Source organism: Neomonachus schauinslandi, chromosome 4 (genome assembly GCF_002201575.2).
Source record: "Neomonachus schauinslandi chromosome 4, ASM220157v2, whole genome shotgun sequence".
Taxonomy (NCBI): Eukaryota; Metazoa; Chordata; class Mammalia; order Carnivora; family Phocidae; genus Neomonachus; species Neomonachus schauinslandi.
Window position 1 is genome coordinate 63,420,122 of NC_058406.1, and position 9,465 is coordinate 63,429,586.

At 38.9% G+C, this 9,465-nt stretch overlaps 1 long non-coding RNA gene across 1 annotated transcript in view; it reads right to left on the reverse strand.

Moving 5' to 3' along the window:
• LOC123324579 overlaps positions 1-7,137 on the reverse strand; it is a 38,882-nt gene extending 31,745 nt beyond the window's left edge. Inside the window, exon 1 of the long non-coding RNA XR_006539900.1 lies at positions 7,114-7,137. This is a non-coding gene — a long non-coding RNA (uncharacterized LOC123324579). The remainder of the gene's footprint in view (positions 1-7,113) is intronic.
• Positions 7,138-9,465: the final 2,328 nt, after the last annotated feature.

Sequence of the window (9,465 nt, forward strand, 5' to 3'; positions counted from 1 at the left end):
TGTAAATTATGTTCCAATCCCTTTAAATCTCATCCCAATCCAAGGAAGAAAGAAATTCCACCCCATCAAGTTCTTCACCTGCAATGCTCTTTATGTGATCCCCAAGCACAGGACACACATTTTTTCAAATATTTATTTTCTAATATTTATTATGATTTCACAGTCACAAAGTTAATCTCGTTTTTCTTCCTAGCATTAATGCAATCATAACGATCTGTAAACAACACAAAATGTTAGTCATTATTTAATAAAGTAATAGCTTTGGAGACTTCACAGCTTTAAAATATAAGTAAAAATAGCTCCCTTTTTTCAAAAATTAAGATCTTGAGTAATTATTTCGTAAAGAAAAAAAAACCCTTCATAAGCAATAAAAACTTTAGATATTGAAAATGCTCTCCTTGGCATGGATGGTCTCACTAATGCTCACCTGGAATTTCTTATTGATTATTAAATGTCAGTACATGTGCCACACTGCTGTTCTTAACAGTTGAAGAAGAAAGGTATTGAGATTCTGTAACTAGAGTCCTAGAACTGCCAATTAGCACTTTTTCATTAAATAGAGGCATATGATGTCAAACTACACATTACTATTTAATAAAGGACACCTTAATCACACATCCTAAACTGTTGATCTTAGCAGTTTATTTCTAATTCCACAAAAATCTACCAAAATAGTTTTTCTCTTTATAGCCTCTAATACTGTACTCTTAAGTAGTTTCATATTTCGTCCATTCAAGAAAGGAGAGGGGCACCTGGCTGGCTCAGTCTACAGAGCATGCGACTCTTGATTTCGGGGTTGTGAGTTCGAGCCCCACATTGGGTGTGGAGATTGCTTAAAAATAAAAATCTTAAAAAAAAAAAAAAAAGAAAGGAGAAATTACTTCACTTAACCTTACTTAATTCTGTGGTATGGGAAAAGAACTTAGAATTTTGGCTGACAAGAAAAGGAATTATAAAACACTGTTTTGTACAGAATGAGCTTTATTATCCTCAATTTGTAAAGTGCTCTTAAAAATCAATATGAAAACAAATATCACAATAAAAAGATACCAGGTCAAAAGACAGTAGATGTGCCTTAAGAATCTTCTAAAAAACAGTACTAATATTTTTTAAAGTTTGGGATAAAAATAAAAAAGACTTAAAATGTAAAAATGAAACACAAAACAATGAGAAAATAAAGGATTATTTAACAGAGTTGAGACAATTACCAATTTGGAGGAAAACATTTATATTCTCACTTCACACCAATACCAGATGAGATAAACAGTTAAATTTATTTAAATCTAATTTATAAAAACTAAAAGAGACAGTATTAAATCAGTATTGTTTATTTATTACACTTCCAGAGGAGGAATTTCAGAAATTCAAAAGTAGAACAAAATTAGGTCGAAATATTTGATTAACATTAATTTCCAAATTCTGTTTATCTAAATTCACAAAAGAAATACATCTATTAATAATGTTTCACCTCAGTAGTAGGCTAAGAAAAAAGTGGTATGACTTACACCCCGTGAAGTTTTTATAAATAATACTTAATATAGAGATATAGAGCAATAGCCACTTCAACATGAATATAAATTGATCCTTTCGGTAAATAGTGTGACAGATATGCTTTAAAAGCCTTTAAAAATACACCTAAAAATCACTCCTGGTGTTGGCAATATACGAAAGATAATACTATATACAGGAAATTATCTTATATATATATGTTCTTCACACTGTTATTTATATATGCAAAAAATTAGAATACGGCAATGTTACATCTACACATAGGACATCATACAACCACTTATAATTATGGTTATGAAGACTCATTGTGAGAATGGAAAAATGTTACCTAACATTAGATTAGAAAGCAGAACATGGTATTCAATGTTTTATTTGCAAGTATATAAAAGATGTATTTTTTAAATAATGTAAGAAGTATATCAAAATGTTAATATGGTTATATTAATTCCTCAGATTTAAAATTCCCAAGTCAGCCATTAAAGTCATTAAAACACACACACAACACAGTTTATACTTAAATACTATCTATCATTACTCTAACAATGAAGAGAGAAAAACAGTTTAAATTAACATATTAAAAGAGACTGAAAAGGCAAGCAAAGCAACAAAGAAAATCCACTACAAATGAAACATTTCTCACCTCAGGACACTCACCAGTGCTAAGGATGGAGACTCAGTATCAGTGTTCAAAACTATAGAACTGAATTATATGAACTGGTCATTGACAAATTCTAATTATTTGCTTCAAAAATTCCTTTATTAATAAAGGTGCTAGTCTTTATAGACAACTGTTTATCACTGATAACAAATATTAAATGTAACGGAGCCTTATCTGGGAGGTAATCCCTTGAAATAATAAATAAGGAAATTAAGAAATAGATAAAAGCAATAAAATAAAACAAAGGAAATGCCATACACAACAGCATCATTTTTATTTGGTATCATCAGATGAGTTCTGTAAGTCAATTTTCCAGAAAACTGAAAGCATTAATTAACAAAGCTTTGAAAACATTTACTCATAACAATCTTTTAAAAAGACACCAATTCTTACTTCCTTAAGCACAATACATAGAATAAAAGTTTATGATTAAGGTCATCGTGCGACACACCATGTACTACTACACTTCTCTGCAATATTGTGATTCCCTCAGAAGTTAATGGTAACAGGACCGTATGTCTCTATGCAATGGCCTTAAAACACTTCTTCTATAGTTCCATCTATTTTTTAATAGCTTTTCTTCCTTTTACCTTGAAATAAAATAACATTTCAGCTGTCAGTGTGCCTAACTCCAACGACCAATCCTGTGGCTTATCATCTGCGGGCTATAAAATCAGATAACTAACCCTGTTGGTGCTGCAAAACTTCTTTACTCAACTTAGGAGTTTCTGAAGAAAGACCACAGGCTTTTGGTACTTGATTACAGTTATTCTGAAGGCTCCGGATTCCTGCTGTTTCAAATGGCTGAGATCACTAACACTCAAAAAATGTTGGCTGAATTACTGAATATAACTTACAGTGGAGTTCCTAATAATAACTGAATAGTTTGATAGTCTCCTCAGGAAAAGTTACTGAACTCACTTGTCTCTGACAAGACAAAAATTACCTACCTAAATGAGAAAGAACAGCTGAAAAGAAAAAAACAGAAAGAGGTGAGAAGGACAAGTTCAAATAAAATAGCAAAGTCTATACTTCCATGGTGTTAGAAGTCAACACTTAAGACTTTGGGAAATATTCACTGATCAGTACTTTTAAAGTATAATTACAGTGGTTATCAGAGCATTTAACCACAGAAATTTGTACCACAATGTATACCACATCTATATTAAATACTACTTGAAAAATCAAAAAGTCTTCCAGCAAATATTCCTTGCAGTTAAATCCAGACTGAATTTTCATATGAAATTAGACAAGTTTTTTTAAAAAGCACCTGCAACATATTCTCACTGACATTTCTGGTCAAGTAATTTCCTATCTCTCTTGGACACTGGTTCAAGAGGTGAGAAATAAAATTTATATTCTTGATGTAACTAATATGTAACATAAGTATCAACACCATATAGTTTACAAAATTATAGGTCTATGGAAATTAGCATTGTTTCAAACCCCAAGAAAAAAAATCTGTGAGGACAGATCAGTACTGTATTATCACTTATTAATTTCCTCTGATCACTGAAGTTCATCAGCTCTCACAGATTACTTTTACGACAATTTGAGAAAAGGGAAAATAAATTTCTTGGTTATTTAAGTTTTACTCAAGCAAATTCAGATCATGTGAGATACAGGCCTCTTCCTCCTTAGATTTTCTCGGTATATTTCCACCCAGTACCTCAGATAAGTACTCGTCTCTAAAAGACTGGTAACTCTCTCTTGGGCACCTGGGTGGCTCAGGTGGTTAAGCATCTGCCTTCAGCTCAGGTCATGATCCCAGAGTCCTGCGACTGAGTCCCACATCGGGCTCTCCGCTCAGCAGAGAGTCTGCTTCTCCCTCTCACTCTCCCTCTCTCTCAAATAAATAAATAAAATCTTTAAAAAAAAAAAAAAAAGGACTGGTAACTCTCAAAATCCACTACCAAAAAGAGTTTATAAAGCAAAGTTGTAAGAAACATGTATTATCTCAAGAATGAGATGCACACAGGAACTACCTAAGGCCCAATTACCAAGCAAAACTTTGTAGATACCTTTGCAAAGGCCATTACAGAATTGTGACCTTAGAGTCCACTGTCATTTTCACAATTTTCTACTTCTAAAAATAAAATATACTCAGCAAATGTTATTTAACAAGAGCTTTACCTAACTAAAGAATTCACAAAATTTTAATTAAGTATCAAATTCAGTTGCTGACTTTTTATGACAAGTGACATCAAGCAATATTTGAGGTAACTGAAAACCATTTAAAAAAAGTTTTAAGAGGAAAAAATTGCCTGGAATTACAGATTCCAAATTCTGGCCAACTCAAATTGCCCTCCAACCGTAATGAACCTGCTACCTCCTCTTAGATCATGGCTCTGTCAACCTTCTACCATCCTCTCCTTTCTGTGCAACTTCTTCAATTTCATCTCAGTATCCAACTACACAGTCCCCTGTCTCCTTTTCCTCTTTCCCACATCAAACCTCTCAACACTCTTTCATTCCCCAACGTTCCTACTTGAACTATTACAACAGAAAACCACACTGCCCAAGAAGAGTGAAGTCACTTTCATGTGACTGATAGTAATACTGCTAGTAGGTTTGGGGGGAAAATAAAAAAATAATAATAAAAAAAAAATCACAAAATGCTGCTTAGCAACTTCTGAGTTGTACATTTGTTTGTATTAACTAGTGATATACCTACCACTCTCCTGCTGAGCTCACTAAATTGCATAGTCAGAACTATTTAACTAAGCTGATAACTTTTAAAACTTCTGGAAAACTACCATACACATACTTGGGTTATAATTTAGAAAATATAAGTATCACAAAATATAAGCATGAATATAAGGATAAATATATAACACAAATACTAAACATAAAAATATAAAGCTCAACTCCTTATTTCTTTAAATCCTATTTTACATGGATTTTATTTTGGTGCAAAGCTAACTAGCATACTAAATCTCTAGGACAAAAATAATGCTATCCCTCAAGATACTTTCATAAAACCGTTATCACCAAAAAATCTGTACAAAGAATTTTCTTTTTAAAAAGCAAATATACATATATCTGTCAAGACAATAGGCATATATCACTAAATAAAAATTTAGGTGAGTAGAAAAATTTTTACTGATTGCTAATGTTGTGATAGTGTATCTTAAAACACCACTCCGCTTCCTCTTCGTTAAAAAAAAAAAAAATACATAGAATAGTACACAGCTACCCTAAGAACGGTTACAGAGATTTAAGACTGAGTAAGGCAACTTGGCAGAGTGTTAACAGGGAGCGTTTTACTCTATATACTTCTCTGTATTAAGTGTAAAGGCAAATAACACTTTCATAGCTTAACAAAAAATTATGAGTGGATTACCTAGTTATCTGATTAGCTTTGTAATTAACTTCCCACTACGAATACTAAATAAATTCAAAGACTGTTCAAGAATATGAAAAAAAAATACTGTAAATTCATTTCTGGTAAGACATCGAAAGTTGGAGAAAAATTAATTTTGTCAAACTCATTTAAAGAAAAACCAAACCTTGATACCAAAGTTTATGAAGACAAGTTCGGTTTTAACTAAAATTTTGACTTAAAACATTCCACTATTACTTTAAACATATGACCCAAAACCATCCTTGAACATCAAAGATGGCAACCTCATAATATAGTAATCAAAATCATATCGATAATTATGAGTTAACAGGCACGCACAAAAAGATTAAAAACGATTTTATTCTGACATCAGGTATTGTCAGAGATATAAGCGCTCCTTCCAAATACTTACAAAAATTACTGTAAATACAAAGTCAGTCAGAGTCATGAGGAAGTTATCAATGACCAAGTAAGTGGGAGTAAATGATGCCCAGAGAGAAAAAATAGAAGGCGCTTAGTTTTAAGCGTCTGAGAATGGCCAGAGGAGAAAAGTACTGCAGCAGAAACAAGCGACAGAATTGGTTAACAGGTCTGGAATTCTTTAGAAAATGGCAACAAGGGGAAAAACTGACATGAACGTTTGAAAGAGCGAGCAACGGTATCCAATGGAATCGTCACGACTGCGCGAGAATGGCTCTGAACTTCCAAGGGAGTGGGACGGGGGTGGAACTATCACTGCGCCGGGGAAAAGGAGCCGGGGCTGAGGGGTGCAGACGCTTCTGCAGGTGGCGGAGCGCCCGCAGGGGGGTGGGGAGGAGGACCGTGTCGCCTCAATGGGGTCAATGTAGTCCCTTCAGGACTAAACGAAGCTAACCTAGCACGTCTCCCGGCACCAAGAGGCACTCGCTCCCGGCCCCTCCCTAACAACTTGCCTTGTAGAAAGAGTTGCGGGTCCCAGGCCCCCGGAACCCAAGGCTTCGCCATCCAGGATAACTGCTCTGCCAACAAGGTCCCGCGAGAATCGAGAGATCTCGCGATACAAACCCACTAGCATCTCGCGAGTTTCCTCTAGAACCAACATGGCGGTACAGGGAAATCGGCATTTCGGAACTTGGACAGTGCTTCATTAACGGACTGGAGAATGTGTAGAACAGGGAAATAGCAGAAAGTCTTTTCCACCTTTTATTTCTCATCTATCCCCCCTAGTAGAGAAGAAAAGCGGTAGAAAACCCTAAAGCCTCCAATGACTACTGTTATACCACACAGACAACATGCTCTGCCTCAACCAGCCTCCCAGCCTGTCACGTGGAGGCAGATTCTCGGCGTGCCCGTCACGTGGGCCGCTCGCTACTAAGCGAGCGCGCGCTTGTCCTCCCAAGAGCCCTCCCCGCCCCCTATCGCCCGCGCACACGTGCGCGCGCACCCCCACCCCACGTGGGGGCTTCGCCGTCGCTGCCGCCGCCGCCGCCGCCTCCAACCCACCCCCTCCCGGCACTCAGCTCTAAATCCGGGTCCCAAAGTCGATGGTGCCCCGGGTTCCCTCCTCCTCCATTCTCCCTACCCCATGTCTGGCCCCCACCACATGCCCCGAGCGGCTGCTCACCTTTCGCGCGGGGCAGGGCGCCGGGGGCCACTCGGGGAGGCGCCGCCGCCGTGGCCGCTCTCTGCCCCCGCCACCGCACTTGCTCGGGTGGCCGCCGCAGGAAGCTCGACAGCGGCGCCGCGGCGCTTCCAGGTGGGTCCCCGCCTCCCGCTCCTGCCACTTCCCGCAGCACCAGCGGCTCCTTCCGGTCCCCTCCTCTCTCCTCGCTGGGACGGACGGGCGGGCGGCGGCGGCTGCAGGCGCGCTCACTACACCGCCTGCTGGTAACCGCGGCCCGTGCAGCGCCGGAGGCCTGGGAGCTGCCGAGGTCCGCCCCCGCGGTCAGCCCTCCTCCCTGCACGAGGGTTGGTCTTCTGAGGGCAGGACCCAGTTCATCCCCTGCAGTAGTCTTAACTCGGCCCTTTGCTTTTGTTGGGGAAAGGCGTCGCTGTAGCCCCGCTGTTGGAAGTCCGCTTCATCCTGCCCTTTGTGGCCTCTTGAAAAATTTGGACACGCTAGCTCCCTTAGCGGTGTGGTCTCAACTATATATGGATATTATATATGCTCCCGCCTACTTCATCTCCAACCACACGACCCCCAGCTCACCCCTTTGGCTTTGTGGCTGTTCTACAATGCACAGGCTCTGTCCAGTTCAAGACTTTAAGCTTGCCGCTAACTAGAACTCTTAAGATCTCTTATCTCTTTGATGTTCAATGCATACTTCAATTCCCTTCTCGAAGGTCAACATCTGAGGCTTCCAGACCACTTTATCCAAGAGCACGGTCGCACCACCGCTCTTTCTTCACCTGCGTATATTTCTTCCTGTTATCACTTAGAGAATGTCGGTCTCCTGCCACCAAGAAGGTGAGATGCATAAAGGCAGGGATTTTGTAACTTTTGCTCATTGCTGTGTCCACAAGCCTGTGTCAGGCACAAAGAAGTCTTTAATAAATACTATATTAAAACATGACAACAGGGGCTTGTGGCTGGCTCAGTCGGAAGAGCAGGCGACTCCTGATCTTGGGGTTGTGAGTTTGAGCCCCACCTTAGGTATAGAGATTACTTATATAAATAAATAAACTTTAAAAAAATAAATAATAAAAGGGCGCCTGGGTGGCTCAGTCGTTAAGCGTCTGCCTTCGGCTCAGGTCATGCTCCCGGGATCCCGGGATCGAGTCCCACATCGGGCTCCCTGCTCGGCGGGAAGCCTGCTTCTCCCTCTCCCACTCCCCCTGCTTGTGTTCCTGCTCTCGCTGTCTCTCTCTCTGTCAAATAAATAAATAAAATCTTTTTTAAAAAATAATAAAAATTAAAAAATAAGTAATAAAACATGTTAACAAACTATATTGGGCATGCAGGAAAATTAAAGCCCAATAAACATTGATGGAGGTAAGTACTTCCTTTGGGTTCATAGTTCCATTGACACTCTCACCATTTATGAGCTGTGGAAAAGCTGAGCTAGATCTCCTTCCCTGTCTAAAGTTAAAAAATATTCCAAAAATATAAAATCCAGAAGCCATTTTAACTGGAGCGCTCCTGCATTTGTCAAGTACTACTACTTCATTGCTTTTGTTTTCCTTGTTTTTGGAACTTTTTTTTTCACGCAAGTGGATAACGTGCCTCCTTTTTTTTTTCTTGTAAGTTATTAAATGGTTGAATTGACTTTTTGTATTTGTTTTAGTTGAGAGTTCAACTCAAAATAGCATCTGCTTCCAGACAAAAGGTGACAGGTATATTTTTATATTAACACATCAACAAGCCTTTACTGAACCTAATTGGTTCCAGGCCCTATTCTAGGACTAGAGTCACAAAAATAAACAAGATTTCCCTACCTTGCTCTATATACTTACAGAACCAAGTTCTATGTATAATAACTGTAACAACCATCTCTTCTAGAATCCTATGTGACAGGCAATATGCTATGTACTTTTTATCACTTATCCTATTTTAATCTTCCAACAATCCTGAGATAGATACTATTAATGTCGGGCACCAAAAGTTACTTCTCAGATACCCTTCAGAAATGAACGACTTATTACCAGCAGTCAGGAGTGTTCCATAGACAGTCATGAGCTGTCAGCCCCTTCTGGTGTTGTTCAGTGTCACACCTTTTCCCAAGGAGGCCACATCCAAAATGACTGATCAGTGTAGAGCCACTAGTAGTATCTATCAGGATTGTTGGAAGGGGGGCGTCTGGGTGGCTTAGTTGGTTGGGCGTCTGCCTTTGGCTCAGGTCATGATCCCAGAATCCTGGGATGGAGCCCCACATCTGGCTCTCTGCTCAGTGGGGAGCCTGCTTCTCCCTCTCCCTCCCACTTCTGCTATGTGTGTGTGTGTCCATCAAATAAATAAATAAAATCTTTAATAAAATCT